Raw genomic sequence first — 23,255 nt, 5'->3', positions numbered from 1 at the left:
TAAGTCTGTCACCATTGGTACTGTACAGCCTAAATTCATTTTGTCTGTTACTTTGATTTGCTCTCTGTCATCCTACTCTGTTATGGCTTTTGTGGATTCAGGCGCTGCCCTGAATTTGATGCATTTGTCATTTGCCAAGTGCTGTGGTTTTATCTTGGAGCCATTGCAATTCCCTATTCCACTAAAGGGAATTGATGCTACGCCATTGGCCAAGAATAAGCCTCAGTACTGGACTCAAGTGACTATGTGCATGACTCCTGCACATCAGGAGGTTATTCGCTTATTATATGAATAAAGCGCTGCGGAATATGTTGGCGCTATATAAATAAAGATTATTATTATTATTATTATTCGCTTTCTGGTATTACATAATTTGCATGATGTTGTCGTGTTGGGCCTGCCATGGCTGCAGGTTCATAATCCAGTCCTGGATTGGAAAGCAATGTCTGTGTCAAGTTGTGGTTGTCAAGGGGTACATGGCGATGTTCCTTTGGTGTCAATTGCTTCTTCTACTCCTTCTGAAGTCCCTGAATTTTTGTCGGATTACCAGGATGTATTTGATGAGCCCAAATCCAGTGCCCTACCTCCTCATAGGGATTGTGATTGTGCTATAAATTTGATTCTTGGTAGTAAGTTCCCTAAGGGTCGACTTTTTAATTTATCTGTACCAGAACATACCGCTATGCGGACTTATATAAAGGAGTCTTTGGAGAAAGGGCATATTCGTCCGTCCCCGTCACCTTTGGGTGCAGGGTTCTTTTTTGTGGCCAAGAAGGATGGTTCTCTGAGACCCTGTATAGATTATCGCCTTCTAAATAAAATCACGGTCAAATTTCAGTACCCTTTGCCTCTGCTGTCCGATCTGTTTGCTCGGATTAGGGGGGATAGTTGGTTCACCAAGATAGATCTTCGAGGAGCTTACAATCTTGTGCGTATAAAGCAGGGCGATGAATGGAAAACAGCATTTAATACACCCAAAGGTCATTTTGAGTACTTGGTGATGCCTTTTGGGCTTTCTAATGCCCCTTCCGTGTTTCAGTCCTTCATGCACGACATCTTCCGAGAGTATCTGGATAGATTTATGATTGTGTACCTGGATGATATTTTGGTCTTTACTGATGATTGGGAGTCTCATGTGAAGCAGGTCAGGATGGTGTTTCAGGTCCTGCGTGCCAATGCCTTGTTTGTGAAGGGCTCTAAATGTCTCTTTGGAGTCCAGAAGGTTTCCTTTTTGGGCTTTATTTTTTCCCCTTCTACTATCGAGATGGATCCAGTTAAAGTCCAGGCCATCTATGACTGGACTCAACCTACATCTGTGAAGAATCTTCAGAAGTTCTTGGGCTTTGCTAATTTTTACCGTCGCTTCATCACTAATTTTTCTAGTGTGGTTAAACCTTTGACGGATTTGACTAGAAAGGGTGCTGATGTGACGAATTGGTCTTCTGCGGCCGTTGAGGCCTTTCAGGAGCTGAAACGTCGGTTTTCTTCGGCTCCTGTCTTGCGTCAGCCTGATGTCTCTCTTCCCTTTCAGGTCGAGGTTGATGCTTCTGAGATTGGAGCAGGGGCTGTCTTGTCACAGAGAAGCTCTGATGGCTCAGTGATGAGACCATGTGCTTTCTTTTCTAGAAAGTTTTCGCCTGCCGAGCGGAATTATGATGTTGGTAATCGGGAGTTGTTGGCAATGAAGTGGGCATTCGAGGAGTGGCGACATTGGCTTGAAGGAGCCAAGCATCCCGTGGTGGTCTTGACGGATTACAAGAATTTGATTTATCTCGAGTCTGCCAAGTGGTTAAATCCTAGACAAGCTCGTTGGTCGCTGTTTTTCGTACCTTCCGGGCTCAAAGAATGTGAAGGCTGATGCCCTTTCTAGGAGTTTTGTGCCTGACTTTCTGGGAGTTTCTGAGCCGGCTGGTATCCTCAGAGAGGGGGTGATTTTGTCTGCCATCTCCCCTGATTTGCGGCGGGTGCTGCAGGAATTTCAGGCCGATAGACCTGACCGTTGTCCACCGGAGAGACTGTTTGTCCCGGATAGATGGACCAGTAGAGTTATTTCCGAGGTTCATTCTTCGGTGTTGGCAGGTCATCCTGGGATTTTTGGTACCAGGGATCTGGTGGCCAGGTCCTTTTGGTGGCCTTCCTTGTCGCGGGATGTGCGTTCCTTTGTGCAGTCCTGTGGGATTTGTGCTCGGGCCAAGCCTTGCTGTTCTCGTGCCAGTGGATTGCTTTTGCCTTTGCCTGTCCCGAAGAGGCCTTGGACGCATATTTCCAGGGATTTCATTTCGGATCTTCCAGTCTCTCAGAGGATGTCTGTCATCTGGGTGGTTTGTAATCGTTTTTCTAAAATGGTCCATTTGGTGCCCTTGCCTAAGTTGCCCTCCTCCTCTGATTTGGTTCCGCTGTTTTTTCAGAATGTGGTTCGTTTGCATGGTATTCCGGAGAACATTGTGTCTGACAGAGGATCCCAGTTTGTGTCCAGATTTTGGCGGTCCTTTTGTGCTAAGATGGGCATTGATTTGTCTTTTTCTTCGGCCTTCCATCCTCAGACAAATGGCCAAACCGAACGAACTAATCAGACCTTGGAAGCTTATCTGAGATGTTTTGTTTCTGCTGATCAGGATGATTGGGTGACTTTTTTGCCATTGGCTGAGTTCGCCCTCAATAATTGGGCTAGTTCTGCTACTTTGGTTTCGCCTTTTTTTTGTAATTCTGGTTTTCATCCTCGTTTTTCCTCGGGTCAGATTGAGCCTTCTGACTGTCCTGGGGTGGATTCTGTGGTGGATAGGTTGCAGCAGATTTGGAACCACGTAGTGGACAATTTGACGTTGCCACAGGAGAAGGCTCAGCGCTTTCCTAATCGCCATCGCTGTGTGGGTCCCCGACTTCGTGTGGGGGATTTGGTATGGTTGTCATCTCGTTACGTTCCTATGAAGGTTTCCTCTCCTAAATTTAAACCTCGTTTCATCGGTCCTTATAAAATTTCAGAAATCCTCAATTCTGTGTCATTCCGTTTGGACCTTCCAGCATCTTTTGCCATTCATAATGTGTTCCATAGGTCATTGTTGCGGAGGTATGTGGTGCCTGTGGTTCCTTCTGTTGATCCTCCTGCTCCGGTGTTGGTCGAGGGAGAATTGGAGTATGTGGTGGAGAAGATCTTGGATTCTCGTATTTCGAGACGGAAGCTTCAGTACTTGGTTAAATGGAAGGGCTATGGTCAGGAGGATAATTCCTGGGTTGTTGCCTCTGATGTCCATGCTGCCGATTTGGTTCGTGCCTTTCATTTGGCTCGTCCTGATCGGCCTGGGGGCTCTGGTGAGGGTTCGGTGACCCCTCCTCAAAGGGGGGTACTGTTGTGAATTCCATTCTCGGGCTCCCTCCTGTGGTCATGAGTGGTACTTTGTGAGTTATGTTCTTGGGCTCCCTCTGGTGGCTTTTAGTGTTACGGCTGGTCTGTAGCTGGACTCCAGCTGCCTCATTTCCTGCTTGGCTTGCTGCCTATTTAACTCCACCTGGACCTTTACTTGTTGCCTGCTGTCGTTGTATTCAGTACTGGTTCAGATCTCTCTGGGACTTCCCTTGTGACCTGTCTCCCCGTGGAGAAGCTAAGTTCATTCTAGTCTACTTTTGCTCATTGCTATTTGAAAATGTTTCTCAGTATATGATGAGTTCAGTCCAGCTTGCTAATATGCTATTTGATTGCTAGCTGGAAGCTCTGGGGTGCGGAGTTGCGCCCCTCACATCGTGAGTCAGTGTGGGGGTCTTTTTGTATTCTCTGCGTGGATAATTTTTGTAGTATTTAATACTGACCACACAGATTCCTTGCTATCCTCTGACTAATTATTAGCGGGCCTCATTTGCTAAAACCTATTTTCATTTCTATGTTTGTGTTTTCCTCTTAACTCACCGTCATTATTTGTGGGGGCTGCTCTCACTTTGGGGAAAATTTCTCTGAGGCAAGTGAGGCTTTGTTTCTCTCTAGGGGTAGCTAGTTTCTCAGGCTGTGCAGAGGCGTCTAGGCCGAGTTAGGAACGCTCCACGGCTGCCTATAGTGTGTGTTGATAGGATCAGGATTGCGGTCAGTAAAGTTCCCACATCCCCAGAGCTTGTCCTATGTTTTGGTTTACCTATCAGGTCAGTTCATGTGTTCTTACCACCAGAACCATAACAAAACTCACTACGCTTTTATGCACACACACTGATTACCAGCAAACATGTGAGGATGTTACCTTTAGTAGCCAGTCAAACCCATTTGTATCCCCCTTTGTGCATGTTATCAGGCCAAAATTACCAGGGTATGTAAACTTTATATCAAGGTCATTTGGATGTTTTGGGTTGTCATTTTGATTTAAAAAGAGAAAACACAGAAGTTTGACAATAAATGGCTTCACCCAACCACTAAGCATGAGTGGAGAAAAAGTTTTGTGTTATCATTCATATTCCCTGAAAAAAGGCCAAGAAAACAAAAATTCTGCTGGGGTATGTAAACTTTTGAGCACAACTATATAGCACCTTTGGGATGAGTTAGGGCGATAAGTTGGGGCCCATACCCATAGCAATAAAGATGACTTGTTTGAAGATTTGCAATTAGAATTTAGCATGATCCCTCAGGATATTTTGAATACACCAGTGGCTTCAATGCCCATTGGTGTGGTGCAGTAATTAAAGCAAGAGATCATACTACAAAATACTAAGTTATGGTATTGTAAAGAATTAATTACTCTCTATGTTGTGATCAATAAATAGTATATGCAAAACTTTTGCCAGCTTTCTTTAATTAAATGACCATACCTATATTCTAAAACATATTGGTTAAAATGAAGGTCTTGCATGATGAACATCATGCACTCTCAGTTCATCACCTGGAAAACGGCATCACAACATTCAGACAGAAGTAATCGCACTTAAAAAAAAAAAAAAAACTTTTGGTCTCCACTGTACATGTTCATATTAGAACCTGAGAAAAAAGCTTAGTATGAGCCCAATTGCTCCTATACAAGCAAGGGGTTGAAGCAAATCAGTGTGGCTATCTCCGCTAATGTCTGTGGGAGTTAAAAAGACATCTAGGGGAACCTTTCATGGAAAATTTCAGGTTGAGTTGCTAGAGATGAGTAATTCACAACACTTAAACACAATGTCTACCAGAAGCATAGCTGGAAAGTGTTGGGCTCAATAGCTGTCTTTTGAAATGCATTAACTAGTTAGCACCCACACAACATGACAGGGTATGGCTGACTCGTATGAACATTACTCCCTTTTAGCCTCTACTTCCTGAGAAACACCTTCCCCTCAATTAATACTCTGCAACTTTAATCTTTGGATAATGTTGGTCACGGTAGCCATTTATTAAATATTGCAACATTAAATAACAACAATACCATGAAACATTTTAGGAAGGGGGAGCTAAAAGATCTTGAATACACTAATAAAATTGCTAACTGACCATTTTACCCTCTATAGCCCCTGCTTGAGAGCACCTGCTACCAACGAACGTTGTAGCTTACCACACTACAAGCTCCCAGGATTAAATCCCTTCCAGAGCCCAACCAATGCTTTAGAACTTAGAACTACAAATGCGCTCTAAAGATACTCCCAACTTTTCAAAACCTCAAATGATGTTGGCCTACTCTTATCCATCCCCGCCACTATCTTCTATTATCTAAAACCTTTCAATGACTGCCTAAGAAAAATATTGTTACATCAATAAATCCCTTCTGCTTAAAACTTGTTAATCAGTAATTAACAAACTTATTAATCTTTGCTACCAACCACCCCAAATTCACCCCCTGCCCACCGTAAAGAAAACTGCTATTCAACCTATTTTTTTCTGATACCACATTACCCCAATACCTCGCCCAGCCATTCCATACTTGCCACATCGCCTCGTACGAAGCCCAGGTCTGAGGAGCTGAAATTGAGTTTAGAATCAATTGTTCCAAATCATCCAGTACCAGCTTCCATAAATGCGAAGGACATTTCACTCCCATGATCTCAGCCTCAGGTGCCAACATATAAAAACGATCCACTGGGAGCGAGATAATGCATCCACAATAACATTTTGGATACCAGGAATATGTACAGCCAACACCCATGCATTTAATTCAAGACAAAGTAACAATAATTCCCCAACTAAACAAATTACAGGCAGAGATGAAGCTGAGTGGCTATTAATAGTAGAAACAACACTCATATTGTTGCAATAAAATCTAACCTTACGGTTCCTGAAAGCTTTCCCCCATGTTAAAACGACTATCGGAAACAATTCTAACAATGCCAAATTCCTAAGAAAACCTTGTTCTTTCCAGAACCCACGCCATACACTGGCAATCCATTTCCCCTTCCAAAATGTTCCAAAACAGGCTTCATCTGTACAAAATCTCACAATCAAATCTATCAACAACTTCATCCTGATTTAGAGACCTCCCATTATTAAGATCCAATAACTCTTTCCATATCAACAAATTGCCCCGTTGCTTCTCTCCTGAATCCTCATTGTCAGCCTCCATATGAAGATCCTGACCCCCCACACTTGAAGCCATGCCATCAGAAGGAGCCAGAACAACTACAGGAAATTGTGAGGACCTTCTCCTATCGAAAATCCCATCATGACTTGATCTCTCTCTGTCTGCCCATAGGGTCCTGCAGTAGACGTCCTCTGCTGGTGCCTGTAGTTTGAAGGCCCCCTGCCAGTCCTCTCCTTAACAGTGCCTGCCACAAATAAGGATACCCGGCATTGCGTGGAGCCAGGTTGCACCTCCTCACCAGTGTCAACCCGAATGCCTCATAGTCATAATCCATCTTGGTCTGGCGACGTCATCTACTGCTTCCCTTGGCAAGCACACCGACCGGAGCCTCACCAGGTGTGTCGGCTGCAATGGTCCCCACAGCCAACGGTCCAGAAGGAGCAGGCCATGGCACCAGAATATACCAAAGTCCACTCACTCCCACCTCAGCAGGCCAGCTGGTAAGATTCCTGCCAGGCCAAGAGCGCCGAGCAGAAGCTGCGCTCTCCAACCTCAGGGTCCCTGGTGGAGCTCCTTAGCCTACGCCTGCTGCGAGATGTCTCTTTGGGGCTTAAGCACTCTGGAGGCTCTTCTCACCCACCTACTGGACCCTTCATCCCAGTCACAACTCGAACTTCTGCCAATCAAGCCTCCAAGTTGCTCCAATAGCCACTCTTCACTGCCGCATCCCTCAGCTTTCACAGAAGAAAATCCACGTCTGCCATAAAGTACTGTAATCGAGGGGGTGGGGGTCTGTATGTGGGATTCACTCACTGCATAATTTCCCTAAAATGGCCCCTTTTTCCCTTTTCCCACACTTTTCCACTAAATACCTCTCAAACCTCTGCCCCTTTTTCCCCCTCCACCAATGACCATCCTGTAAACCCCCTTAAGCATTTCAAATTGAACCTCACATCCAATTCCAGTTATGAGGGGCTTTCATCTAATGTACATTTACCTCCAGCCCCTTTCTTTACTAGATAAACTTGTCTGTGCAGGGATTGACAATATTGAGCTGCTGCAAACCCTATAACTCTTAGGCAATTTATGTCTTGTAGTAGATCTCCTGCTTGCAATACCTTTAATCTTGATTCTTGACCTATTTTTGTTAGGAACAGAAGTATCATGAAATCAATTCACTGACCATGATGTGTAGTCCAGGCCACTAGACTACCAGAAATTAGACTATTAAATGAACCACTGACCTCTGTTAAATTTGTCTTCGAATGCTGCAATTAACAATGAAACATCAAGCACCACTTTCCACCAGAAACCATGCATTGCCAATATCATTACATCTGTCCCAAAAGTTTATAAATATTTACAATGCATTTTCAATTTTTGAATAATTATTTTTTCCATTGATTGTAATTTATGACAACAAAGTTGACTTGATACAGTATAAATACAGTGGCATGTAAAAGTTTGGGCACCCCTGATCAAAATTACTGTAAATGTGAACAGTTAATCAAGTTGAAGGTAAAATCTTCTCTGAAAGGCCTGAAGTTAAAGATGAAACACTTCCTTTGAATTTTAGTAAAATATATATATATATATATATATATATATATATACACACACACAGTGGGGAAAATAAGTATTTGATACACTGCTGATTTTGCAAGTTTTCCCACCTACAAAGAATGGAGAGGTCTGTATGTACACTTCAACTGTGAGAGACTGAACCTGAATATGAAAAAAACAGAAAATCACATTGTGTGATTTTTAAATAATTAAATTGCATTTTGCATTTTACTGCATGAAATATGTATTTGATCACCTACCAACCAGCAAGAATTCTGGCTCTCACAGACCTGTTAGTTTTTCTTTAAGAAGCCCTCATACTCTGCACTCATTACCTGTATTAATTGCACCTGTTTGAACTCGTTACCTGTATAAAAGACATCTGTCCATGCACTCAATCAATCACACTCCAACCTCTCCACCATATCCAAGATCAAAGAGCTGTCTATGGACACCAGGGACAAAATAGTAAACCTGAACAAGGCTGGGATGGGCTACAATACAATAGGCAAGCAGCTTGGTGACAAGGCAAAAACTGTTGACAGAATTATTAGAAAATGGAAGAAACAAACTATGACTGTCAGTCTTCCTTGGCCTGGGGCTCCATGCAAGGTCTCACCTTGTGAGGTAAGGATGATTAAGAGAAAGGTCTGGAATCAGCCCAGAACTACATGGGACGATCTAGTCAATGACCTGAAGAGAGGTGGTGCCACAGTCTCAAACATTACCTTTGGTAACACACTACGCCGTAATGGATTAAAATCTTGAAGGGCATGGAAGGTCCTCATGCTCATGCCAGCTCATGTCCAGGCCCATTTGAAGCTCACCAATGAGCATCTGGATGATCCAGAGGAAACATGGGAGAAGGTAATGTGGTCAGATGAGACCAAAATAGAACTCTTTGGTATCAACTCTACTCACTGTGGAGAAAGAAGAAGGATGAGTAGAACCTCAAGAACACCGTCCCATCCATGAAGCATGGGGGGAAACATCATACTTTGGGGTGCTTTTCTGCAAAGGGGAAGGAACGACTGGACTAGATTGAAGTTAGGATGGATGCGCTCTGTATCGCAAGATTTTAGTCAACAACCTCCTTACCTCAGTAAGAGCATTGAAGATGGGTCGTGGCTGGATCTTCCAGCATGACAATGACCCAAAACATACAGCCAGAGCAAGTAAATAGTGGCTCAGTAAAAAGCACTTCAAGGTCCTGGAGTGGTCTAGCCAGTCTCCAGACCTGAACCCAATGAAAAATCTTGAGCTGAAACTCAATGTTGCCCAGAGCAGCTCCGAAACCTGAAAGATCTGGAGATCTGTGTGGAGGGGTGGACCAAAATCCCTGCTGCAGTGTGTGCAAACTTGTTCAAGAACCACAAGAAACATCTGACCTCTGTTACTGCAAACAAATTGGTTGGACAGGCAGGTACCCAGTGGAGGCAACTGTCCTGGTGTGACACAGGCCAGGAGAGACCTGTCACTCAATGGGAGGAGGCTGGTGGCTTTTAAAGTATCTTTTTATCTGCAGTCCGAGTTTTTTCAGTGACTCATATACATGAGCGGGTGAGTGCCATTCAATTCTCAGAGGCAAATTGCGCATGCTGCAATTTTTTTTTGTTCGACCACTTGGTTCAAACAAAAAGTTGGGTATTAGTATTATTCATAAAAACCACAGATACTGTTCATCTGATTACAACGGTCATCTGTATAAGCCCTAATGGAAATAATCTCTAACCATTGTAAACATGAAAAATTCTACAATTTCTAATATACAGCACTTTGAGGCTGACTCATCAGTCAGTTTGGGGAAGAAATATGGCATAAAACTTTTTGAAATATTGCAATATTTTGTATAACAGTACTTGTAAAAAAAATGCTACAACTTATTGGAGGGCTAATCCAGGAGAATTAAGAGTCAAAAAAATGGCCTAAGGAGTGACATTTAGACAAATTTATTGAAAATTCAATTTACATATAAAAACACACATAGTACAAGTAGAAAAACCATGTTACAAAAGGTACATTGTGACTGTATCCATGAGTGCAACCAGTGCACCAGGTTCACAGAACGGGACAATAATACAATAATATAAATGAAAGATTGCGGCAAGTAGTGTTTATAGTCACTGCATATATGCAAATAGGTCTCATGTATAATCGCCAGAGTGAATACTACCGTAGCACAATGCTACTAAACAAACCCCTTTTTGAGAAAGCGACCGCGAAACGTGCGTCAAGGGGGTGGTGTGTGGAGCGTGGTGAGACATCTCAGACCTAATGGGTAAGCTGCTTTATATGATATGAGGTGATGAGTCCTGTAGGCACTATGGCACTTTAGCTAGTGATATAACCTGCACTGTTGCAACTTTTTTTTTTTTTTTTTTTTTTTTCATACTATGGCTCCCACAATAGCAGTCCTTGTGATATGATGTGATAGGTGTTGTCATCCGCTCCGCCACTATTATAGTGTTTCCTCCTCCACTAATCCTGTTATTTATATGTATTGTATTTATATTTGATTACTCAGTTTGAATTATATATTTTGATAATATAAATAAAATTATACAATTTTTAAATAAAATGCGTATTGGGACTTGTATACTCCGTTCTGTTGTTTTGTATTTATTGGGGAGTTTCCTAGACTGTCCTATTGTTTCGGACAGAAATATTGGGAGAGATATAACAATCCTTGTCTCTCGGCCACGCATATGTATTAATTTTTGTGAGTTTTGTATTGAATATATGCAAATAGGTCTCATGTATAATCGCCAGAGTGAATACTACCGTAGCACAATGCTACTAACCATAACCCGCTTTGCACAGAGACACTCCGCAATATATCAATACTGGTAAAAAGGTAAAGAGATTAATTACCCATAGAAGTCCACAAAAGGCCCGTCTGGATCCTGGATAAGTACCCCAAGCGCATTTCATGTTTTTGTGTGACCGATTCCTCAGGGGGCGTGGTTAATAAGGGATCTAAGTCCGATATATATAATGACCAAATCCGGTCATGTGACCGACATGTGCGCCAGTGTGGAACACAGGAAAACGTCATCGCCGCGTCTCAAGCCTCAATTCCAGTGATCAGGTCCCGGTCATGTGAGTGGGTCGGCGCCACGCCCACACCACACAACACGGGATCGTCATCAGAAGACAGGCAAGGAGCAGCAAAAGACGTGTTCAAGTGTGTAAAGTGGAAGGTGCATATAAGATGGTTGGTTCCATGTCATAACCAACTAATAATAAAACCAAATGATAACGTGTACTAAAGTGCAATAGTGCGCATGCGTGAACCGCAAGTACCTAAAAAGGTGCATCCCAGACCAACTAGTTCCCCTGCCTGACGTGCATCCACATGGCGTAGAGCATCATCAGAGGGGAAATGTAGGACTGACAGAATCAGATAGATAATGCATAAATTCAAAAAAGGAAAATAATAAGGAAATGAATACATATATGTGTACATGCACATGTACATATACACATATATATATAAGTGCACCAGACATAACAAGTAAATGATAAGTTAAACACATAAGTGCCATGACCAAATACAACTAGGCACATTTATTTACCACATACACATAATGGAGGAACCAAACACTGTAATAATACATAAAATACATAAAATACATTAAGGTCATAATACAGTGACTCCACAAGGAGGGTTGGAGTATAGGAGTGATCTCTATTGATGTAATATAAATCAGTAACAAATGTATGAATAGAATAAACAATAATTAGACACATCAACAAGGATTTATCGATGAATATCAAACCAACGGAGAGAAGGATAAGTTATATTTCATATGGGTAAGATAGTCCACTTTAATTCATTTATCCTCTCCATTCCAACTGGTTGGTGATGTTCTTTGGTCTTTCATTTTCACCGATATGTCCTCCCAGCGTTGATAGTCACATAAATATGACCAAAAGTGTAAACACACTAAAAAATGTAAATAGGACATAGACACCAAATTAAAAACTGATGAGCAAATGACAGAGACAAACAAGCCAGTAAACAATCACCCCGGACACCTAAATAGGGTTAGAGAAAGGATGAAAATCCATGTGCCTCATATAGACCCCTAGGTGTCATGGTACCGAGAGTGTTAATCCAGCGACATTCACGTTGAGCCAAAATGCGCCTAACATCACCACCTCTAATGCCACAGTGAATATGGTCAATTCCACATGCCATGAAGGATTTGGGGTCACAGCCATGGAACTGTCTAAAATGGCGGGGTATAGTTTTTAATTTTTCAGGTTCCATGTCATTCTTGGCCGCCATTATGTCACGTACGTGTTCACGTATACGCGTGCCCAATCTACAAGAAGTGAGCCCAACGTATACCTTAGGACAACTGCACACGGCATAGTATATAACCTGCATGGTATTGCAGGTTATATGGTAATTGATAGTGAAAGTCCTTCCACTATCAACTGAATCAAAAGTGGCAGTGCGACTAATGTTAGAACATGAGACGCAACTGCCACATGGAAAACAACCCTTTGGTGGTCCACCAGATACAAAGCTGTACCCCATAGGTTTGGGAACATAATGGCTGGACACCAACAAATCCTTCAAATTTTTACTCCTTCTGGCAGTCATTGAAGGATATTCCTTGAGGCACTTGGAGAGTAATGGGTCACTTTTGAGGATGCCCCAATGCTTTTGGAGACAACTCCTCATCGTGGTCCACTCACCATTATAGGTGGAGATGAAACGTACTGTGTCTTGCTGTTCAGACACTTTTTTAAAATTACTTCTAGGACACAGCAGTTCACCACGTGGCGTAAATTTGGCCCTGAGATAACCTTTCCTGATGTTCCTGTTACTGTATCCCCTAGTTTGGAACCTAACCCTAAGATCCGCTGCCTGTGACTCAAATTTGGTGGCTGAAAAGCAGATCCGCTTCATCCTCAGATGCTGACCAACCGGGATGGCTGCAATGGTGCTGTATGGGTGACTAGAGTCAGCGTGCAACAGAGAGTTGACCCCTATGGGGTACAGCTTTGATCTGGTGGACCACCAAAGGGTTGTTATCCATGTGGCAGTTGCGTCTCATGTTCTAACATTAGTCGCAGTGCCACTTTTGATTCAGTTGATAGTGGAAGGACTTTCACTATCAATTACCATATAACCTGCAATACCATGCAGGTTATATACTATGCCGTGTGCAGTTGTCCTAAGGTTGGGCTCACTTCTCATAGATTGGGCACGCGTATACGTGAACACGTACGTGACATAATGGCGGCCAAGAATGAGATGGATGTTATGATCCCAATGACAAGGGATCTCAGAGATAAAGCAAAGTCTGCAAACATAAATACCAGCTCATAGTGAAGTGGTAACTAGGCTGACCATATAGCTGATCCTAGCACAAACACTAACAGTAGCCGGGGAACGTGCCTACGTTGATCCTAGACGTCTCGCGCCAGCCGGAGAACTAACTAACCCTATCAGGGAAAATAAGACCTCTCTTGCCTCCAGAGAAAAGACCCCAAAGAAATACAAGCCCCCAACAAATAATAACGGTGAGGCAAGAAGAAAAGACAAACGTAAGAATGAACTAGATTTTAGCAAAGAGAGGCCCACTGACTAAATAGCAGAAGATAGTAAGATGACTTATATGGTCAGCAAAAAACCCTGCAAAATATCCACGCTGAATATCCAAGAACCCCCAAACCGACTAACGGTGAGGGGGGAGAATATCAGCCCCCTAGAGCTTCCAGCGATATCAGGAATCACATTTTGTACAAGCTGGACAAAAATAAGAACCATGCAAATAAACAAAAGTAAGAAAGCAGGACTTAGCTTATCTTGCAAAGAACCAGGACCTGAAGACAGGAGCAAACAGAAATGAACTGATTACAACGATGCCAGGCACTGGACTGAGAATCCAGGAAGTTTAAATAGCAACACCCCAGGCCTAACGAAGCAGGTGAGCACCAACCTGGTAAAAGACAATCCAAGTGCCAAATCACTAGTGACCACAAGAGGGAGCCAAGAAGTATAGTTCACAACAGTACCCCCCCTTTAAGGAGGGGTCACCGAACCCTCACCAAGACCACCAGGGCGACCAGGATGAGCAGCGTGGAAGGCACGAACCAAATCAGCCGCATGAACATCAGAGGCGGCCACCCAGGAATTATCCTCCTGACCATAGCCCTTCCATTTGACCAAATACTGAAGCCTCCGTCTAGAGAGACGAGAGTCCAAGATGTTCTCTACCACGTACTCCAACTCGCCCTCAACCAACACCGGAGCAGGAGGCTCAACAGCAGGAACCACAGGCACAACGTACCGCCGCAACAAAGACCTATGGAACACGTTGTGAATGGCAAACGACACCATAAGATCCAAACGAAAAGAAACCGGGTTAAGAACTTCCAAAATTTTATAAGGACCAATAAAGCGAGGCTTAAACTTAGGAGAGGAAACCTTCAAAGGGACATACCGAGAAGACAACCAAACCAAATCCCCAACACGAAGTCGGGGGCCCACACCGCGGCGGCGGTTGGCAAAACGCTGAGTCTTCTCCTGTGACAACTTCAAGTTGTCCACCACATGATTCCAAATCCGCTGCAACCTATCCACCACGGAATCCACCCCAGGACAGTCAGAAGACTCAACATGACCCGAGGAGAAACGAGGATGAAAACCAGAGTTGCAGAAGAATGGCGAAACCAAAGTAGCGGAACTAGCCCGATTATTAAGGGCAAACTCCGCCAATGGCAAGAAGGTCACCCAATCATCCTGGTCCGCAGAAACAAAACATCTCAAATAAGCCTCCAGTGTCTGATTAGTTTGCTCCGTTTGACCATTAGTCTGAGGATGGAAGGCAGATGAAAACGACAAATCAATGCCCATTTTAGCACAAAAAGATCGCCAGAATCTGGACACAAACTGGGATCCTCTGTCGGACACGATATTCTCCGGAATGCCGTGTAAACGAACCACATTCTGAAAAAACAAAGGAACCAGATCGGAAGAGGAAGGCAACTTAGGCAAGGGTACCAAATGGACCATCTTGGAAAAATGATCACACACCACCCAGATGACAGACATTCCTTGAGACAACGGAAGATCAAAAATGAAATCCATGGAAATGTGTGTCCAAGGCCTCTTCGGGACGGGCAAGGGCAGAAGCAACCCGCTAGCATGAGAACAACAAGGCTTAGCCCGAGCACAAGTCCCACAGGACTGCACAAATGACCGCACATCCCGTGACAAGGAAGGCCACCAAAAGGACCTAGCCACCAAATCTCGGGTACCAAAAATTCTCGGATGCCCTGCCAACACCGAGGAATGAACCTCGCAAATGACTTTGCTGGTCCATTTATCAGGAACAAACAATCTGTCGGGTGGACAAGAGTCAGGTCTACCAGCCTGAAATCTCTGCAACACACGTCGCAAATCAGGAGATATGGCCGACACGATTACTCCCTCTTTAAGAATACCAGCTGGCTCCGAGACTCCAGGAGAGTCAGGCACAAAGCTCCTAGAAAGAGCATCAGCCTTAACATTCTTCGAACCAGGCAGGTACAAGACCACAAAGTCAAAACGAGAGAAAAACAATGACCAACGAGCCTGTCTAGGATTCAGGCGCTTAGCAGACTCGAGATACATCAGATTTTTGTGATCAGTCAAGACCACCACACGATGCTTAGCACCCTCGAGCCAATGACGCCACTCCTCAAATGCCCACTTCATGGCCAACAACTCCCGATTACCAACATCATAGTTCCGCTCAGCAGGCGAAAACTTCCTAGAGAAAAAGGCACATGGTCTCATCACAGAGCAACCAGAGCCTCTCTGTGACAAAACAGCCCCAGCACCGATCTCAGAAGCATCCACTTCAACCTGAAAGGGAAGTGAGACATCAGGCTGGCACAAAACAGGCGCCGAAGTAAACCGGCGCTTCAGCTCCTGGAAGGCCTCCACGGCTGCAGGGGCCCAATTAGCCACATCAGAACCTTTCTTGGTCATATCCGTCAAAGGTTTAACAACGCTAGAAAAATTAGCGATAAAGCGACGGTAGAAATTAGCAAACCCCAAGAACTTCTGAAGACTCTTAACAGACGTGGGCTGAGTCCAATCATGAATAGCTCGGACCTTGACTGGGTCCATCTCCACAGCAGAAGGGGAGAAAATAAAACCCAAAAAGGAAACCTTCTGCACTCCAAAGAGACACTTTGAGCCCTTCACAAACAAAGCATTATCACGCAAAACCTGAAACACCATCCTGACCTGCTTTACATGAGAATCCCAATCATCCGAGAAAACCAGAATATCATCCAGATAAACAATCATAAATTTATCCAGATACTTCCGGAAGATATCATGCATAAAGGACTGAAACACTGAAGGAGCATTAGAGAGCCCAAAGGGCATCACCAAGTATTCAAAATGACCTTCGGGCGTATTGAATGCAGTTTTCCATTCATCTCCCTGCCTAATGCGCACAAGGTTGTACGCACCACGAAGATCTATCTTGGTGAACCACTTGGCACCCTTAATCCAAGCAAACAAGTCTGACAATAGTGGCAAAGGATACTGAAACTTAACAGTGATTTTATTCAGAAGCCGATAGTCTATACAAGGTCTCAAAGACCCGTCTTTCTTGGCCACAAAAAAGAATCCCGCACCAAGAGGGGAAGAGGATGGGCGAATATGCCCCTTCTCCAAAGACTCCTTGACATAAGAACGCATCGCGGCATGCTCGGGTACAGACAAATTAAATAATCGTCCCTTAGGAAATTTACTGCCAGGAATCAAATCTATAGCGCAGTCACAGTCCCTATGAGGAGGAAGATCACTGGACCTGGACTCACTGAATACATCCTGATAGTCACACAAATACTCAGGAACCTCTGAAGGAGTAGAAGTAGCAATAGACACCGGCGGAGAATCGCGATGAATTCCCTGACAACCCCAACTCGACACAGACATAGCCTTCCAATCCAAAACAGGATTATGGGTCTGTAACCATGGCAGACCTAACACGACCAAATCATTCATTTTATGCAGAACAAGAAAACGAATCACCTCCCGATGTTCAGGAGTCATGCACATGGTCACTTGTGTCCAAAACTGCGGTTTATTTTCCGCCAGTGGCGTAGCATCAATTCCTCTGAGAGGAATAGGAATTTTTAAAGGCTCCAGGACAAAACCGCAGCGCTTGGCAAACGACAAGTCCATAAGACTCAGGGCAGCACCTGAATCCACAAATGCCATAACAGGGTAGGAAGACAATGAACAAATTAAAGTCACAGACAAAATAAATTTAGGCTGCAAATTACCAATGGTGACAGGACTGACAACCTTGGTTAGGCGTTTAGAGCATGCTGATATAACATGTGTAGAATCACCACAGTAAAAACACAACCCATTCTGACGTCTATGATTTTGTCGTTCGGTTCTTGTCAGGATTCTGTCGCATTGCATTGAGACAGGTGTCCGTTCAGACAACACCGCGAGAGGATTAGCGGATTTGCGCTCCCGCAAACGCCGATCAATCTGAATAGCCAGCGCCATAGAATCATTCAGACTTGTAGGAATTGGAAAACCCACCATCACATTCTTAATGGCTTCAGAAAGGCCATTTCTGAAATTTGCGGCCAGAGCACATTCATTCCATTGAGTAAGCACGGACCATTTCCGAAATTTTTGGCAGTACACCTCAGCTTCATCCTGGCCCTGAGAGATAGCCAGTAGAGCTTTTTCTGCCTGAATTTCAAGATTAGGCTCCTCATAAAGCAATCTGAGCGCCAGAAAAAATGCATCAACATCCGCCAATGCCGGATCTCCTGGCGCCAACGAGAAAGCCCAATCCTGAGGGTCGCCACGCAAAAAGGAGATAACAATTTTAACTTGCTGAGCTGAATCTCCAGACGAACGAGGTTTCAAAGATAGAAATAATTTACAATTATTCCTAAAATTCCCAAATTTAAATCGATCTCCAGAGAACAGCTCAGGAATAGGTATCTTAGGCTCAGACATAGGACTGCTAACAGCAAAATCCTGAATACTCTGCAACCCTTGCAGCAAGCTGATCCACACTAGTAATCAAGGTCTGAACATTCATGTCTGCAGCAAGCTTACAGCCACTCTGAGAAAAAGGGGAAGGAAGAAAGAGGAGAAAAAAAAAAAAAAAACTCAGAACTCCTTTTCTTTTAATCCCACTTCTGCAATGCATTAACTATTCAGGGCCTGGCATACTGTTATGATCCCAATGGCAAGGGATCTCAGAGATAAAGCAAAGTCTGCAAACATAAATACCAGCTCATAGGGAAGTGGTAACTAGGCTGACCATATAGCTGATCCTAGCACAAACACTAACAGTAGCCGGGGAACGTGCCTACGTTGATCCTAGACGTCTCGCGCCAGCCGGAGAACTAACTAACCCTATCAGAGAAAATAAGACCTCTCTTGCCTCCAGAGAAAAGACCCCAAAGAAATACAAGCCCCCAACAAATAATAACGGTGAGGCAAGAAGAAAAGACAAACGTAAGAATGAACTAGATTTTAGCAAAGAGAGGCCCACTGACTAAATAGCAGAAGATAGTAAGATGACCTATATGGTCAGCATAAAACCCTGCAAAATATCCACGCTGAATATCCAAGAACCCCCAAACTGACTAACGGTGAGGGGGGAGAATATCAGCCCCCTAGAGCTTCCAGCGATATCAGGAATCACATTTTGTACAAGCTGGACAAAAATAAGAACCATGCAAATAAACAAAAGTAAGAAAGCAGGACTTAGCTTATCTTGCAAAGAACCAGGACCTGAAGACAGGAGCAAACAGAAATTAACTGATTACAACGATGCCAGGCACTGGACTGAGAATCCAGGAAGTTTAAATAGCAACACCCCAGGCCTAATGAGGCAGGTGAGTACCAACCTGGAAAAAGACAATCCAAGTGCCAAATCACTAGTGACCACAAGAGGGAGCCAAGAAGTATAGTTCACAACAGATGGAACCTGAAAAATTAAAAACTATACCCCGCCATTTTAGACAGTTCCATGGCTGTGACCCCAAATCCTTCATGGCATGTGGAATTGACCATATTCACTGTGGCATTAGAAGTGGTGATGTTAGGCACATTTTGGCTCAACGTGAATGTCGCTGGATTAACACTCTCGGTATCATGACACCTAGGGTCTAAATGAGGCACATGGATTTTCATCCTTTCTCTAACCCTATTTAGGTGTCCGGGGTGATTGTTTACTGGCTTGTTTGTCTCTGTCATTTGCTCATCAGTTTTTAATTTGGTGTCTATGTCCTATTTACATTTTTTAGTGTGTTTATACTTTTGGTCATATTTATGTGACTATCAACGCTGGGAGGACATATCGGTGAAAATGAAAGACCAAAGAACATCACCAACCAGTTGGAATGGAGAGGATAAATGAATTAAAGTGGACTATCTTACCCATATGAAATATAACTTATCCTTCTCTCCGTTGGTTTGATATTCATCGATAAATCCTTGTTGATGTGTCTAATTATTGTTTATTCTATTCATACATTTGTTACTGATTTATATTACATCAATAGAGATCACTCCTATACTCCAACCCTCCTTGTGGAGTCACTGTATTATGACCTTAATGTATTTTATGTATTTTATGTATTATTACAGTGTTTGGTTCCTCCATTATGTGTATGTGGTAAATAAATGTGCCTAGTTGTATTTGGTCATGGCACTTATGTGTTTAACTTATCATTTACTTGTTATGTCTGGTGCACTTATATATATGTGTATATGTACATGTGCATGTACACATATATGTATTCATTTCCTTATTATTTTCCTTTTTTGAATTTATGCATTATCTATCTGATTCTGTCAGTCCTACATTTCCCCTCCGATGATGCTCTACGCCATGTGGATGCACGTTAGGCAGGGGAACTAGTTGGTCTGGGATGCACCTTTTTAGGTACTTGCGGTTCACGCATGCGCACTATTGCACTTTAGTACACATTATCATTTGGTTTTATTATTAGTTGGTTATGACATGAAACCAACCATCTTATATGCACCTTCCACTTTACACACTTGAACACCTCTTTTGCTGCTCCTTGCCTGTCTTCTGATGACGATCCCGTGTTGTGTGGTGTGGGCGTGGCGCCGACCCGCTCACATGACCAGGACCTCATCACTGGAATTGAGGCTTGAGAAGCGGCGATGACGTTTTCCTGCGTTCCACACTGGCGCACATGTCGATCACATGACCGGATTTGGTCATTATATATATCGGACTTAGATCCCTTATTAACCACGCCCCCTGAGGAAGCGGTCACACAAAAACGCAAAACGCGCGTTGGGGTACTTATCCAGGATCCAGACGGGCCTTTTGTGGGCTTCTATGGGTAATTAATCTCTTTACCTTTTTACCAGTATTGATATATTGCGGAGTGTCTCTGTGCAAAGCGGGTTATGGTTAGTAGCATTGTGCTACGGTAGTATTCACTCTGGCGATTATACATGAGACCTATTTGCATATATGCAGTGACTATAAACACTACTTGCCGCAATCTTTCATTTATATTATTGTATTATTGTCCCGTTCTGTGAACCTGGTGCACTGGTTGCACTCATGGATACAGTCACAATGTACCTTTTGTAACATGGTTTTTCTACTTGTACTATGTGTGTTTTTATATGTAAATTGAATTTTCAATAAATTTGTCTAAATGTCACTCCTTAGGCCATTTTTTTGACTCTTAATTCTCCTGGATTAGCTATTCGTTATTGAGTCGCCTTCTATATATATTTAACTGACGCTCATGTTTATATATGCTTATTTCTGTATATTTTACAGCAACTAAAGTCAGTCTCAACATGGACTATAAAGCCCATGAAAAAACGTGGCAAACACAGCTAAATGATGTTTTTTGTGACGATCCTGGTGCATCCCTGATGGGCAGTGGCAGAGATAAGCAGGAAATATTCAGACAACTTAAGGACCATCTTAACAAACGCCTACGAATATGGTGGAACCAGGCATTTTTTAATAAGTATTTGGAGAAAGGTCTTATACCTAGGGGACTCGGGGTACAAGTGTTCCCCTCCTTTGAGGTAGATGATGCCGTTTTCAGACAAAAATGGGAAGATTTGGCCACAGGGTGTTCTCGGGGCTTCATGGAGCTTCTGGCTCAAAATAATCAGACTACTTTGGAAACCCTGGATAAAAATATTGAAGAGCTGCAAAATAAATTGAAGCAGGATCTACCTAATGAAACCCTGACCCAATTCAATGCAGAGTTGGAAAATGATTTCGCTAAGTGGGAGAAGGGTATCTGTGAAAGCAAATCCAGGAAATTCCAAAGAGATACTAGTGACCAGCAGTCCAATACTATCTATAGATGGAATAGGAGGGGTAATCAGCTCAGGGGATCTTCCCGCGCCAGATCTGCCTCCTCTGTTTCAATTGCATCTAGTGAAGAATCAAACAAAATACAACCAAGGTTTTATGATTTACGTAACTCTGGCTTCAATCGTGAGAGAAATGGTGGGAGACGTAAAAACCTCCAGAGTCACCGACTTAATAACAAAAAAGACAAGAAAGGTGTTGAGGTAATTAACCTTTCCCATCACGTTCTCACAGCTGATCAGCTGGATGTGCTCCAAAGGGGTTTAACGTTCTCCCCCACTAACAGATTTGATCTTTTTACAGCCACTAAAGACTTATACCTGTTCTCAAGGAAACTAATCCTTAAGAAATTGTTTGAGAAAGGTGTCCAGGAACCAATTAGTGATGACATTGAGAGGGGGGCACTGATGGCGCTGGAGGATCTCCTGGACGAACAGATGTCTGGCACGGTAAGTAACATAGTAACATAGTAACATAGTAACATAGTTAGTAAGGCCGAAAAAAGACATTTGTCCATCCAATTCAGCCTATATTCCTATATTCCATCATAATAAATCCCCAGATCTACATCCTTCTACAGAACCTAATAATTGTATGATACAATATTGTTCTGCTGCAGGAAGACATCCAGGCCTCTCTTGAACCCCTCGACTGAGTTCGCCATCACCACCTCCTCAGGCAAGCAATTCCAGATTCTCACTGCCCTAACAGTAAAGAATCCTCTTCTATGTTGGTGGAAAAACCTTCTCTCCTCCAGACGCAAAGAATGCCCCCTTGTGCCCGTCACCTTCCTTGGTATAAACAGATCCTCAGCGAGATATTTGTATTGTCCCCTTATATACTTATACATGGTTATTAGATCGCCCCTCAGTCGTCTTTTTTCTAGACTAAATAATCCTAATTTCGCTAATCTGTCTGGGTATTGTAGTTCTCCCATCCCCTTTATTAACTTTGTTGCCCTCCTTTGTACTCTCTCTAGTTCCATTATATCCTTCCTGAGCACCGGTGCCCAAAACTGGACACAGTACTCCATGTGCGGTCTAACTAGGGATTTGTACAGAGGCAGTATAATGCTCTCATCATGTGTATCCAGACCTCTTTTAATGCACCCCATGATCCTGTTTGCCTTGGCAGCTGCTGCCTGGCACTGGCTGCTCCAGGTAAGTTTATCATTAACTTGGATCCCCAAGTCCTTCTCCCTGTCAGATTTACCCAGTGGTTTCCCGTTCAGTGTGTAATGGTGATATTGATTCCTTCTTCCCATGTGTATAACCTTACATTTATCATTGTTAAACCTCATCTGCCACCTTTCAGCCCAAGTTTCCAACTTATCCAGATCCATCTGTAGCAGAATACTATCTTCTCTTGTATTAACTGCTTTACATAGTTTTGTATCATCTGCAAATATCAATATTTTACTGTGTAAACCTTCTACCAGATCATTAATGAATATGTTGAAGAGAACAGGTCCCAATACCGACCCCTGCGGTACCCCACTGGTCACAGTGACCCAGTTAGAGACTATACCATTTATAACCACCCTCTGCTTTCTATCACTGAGCCAGTTACTAACCCATTTACACACATTTTCCCCCAGACCAAGCATTCTCATTTTGTGTACCAACCTCTTGTGCGGTACGGTATCAAACGCTTTGGAAAAATCTAGATATACCACGTCCAATGACTCACCGTGGTCTAGCCTATAGCTTACCTCTTCAGAAAAACTGATTAGATTGGTTTGACATGAGCGATTTCTCATAAACCCATGCTGATATGGAGTTAAACAGTTATTCTCATTGAGATAATCCAGAATAACATCCTTCAGAAACCCTTCAAATATTTTACCAAC

This window comes from Ranitomeya variabilis, chromosome 4, assembly GCF_051348905.1.
Source record: "Ranitomeya variabilis isolate aRanVar5 chromosome 4, aRanVar5.hap1, whole genome shotgun sequence".
Taxonomy (NCBI): domain Eukaryota; kingdom Metazoa; phylum Chordata; class Amphibia; order Anura; family Dendrobatidae; genus Ranitomeya; species Ranitomeya variabilis.
This window is presented reverse-complemented; position numbering follows the sequence as displayed.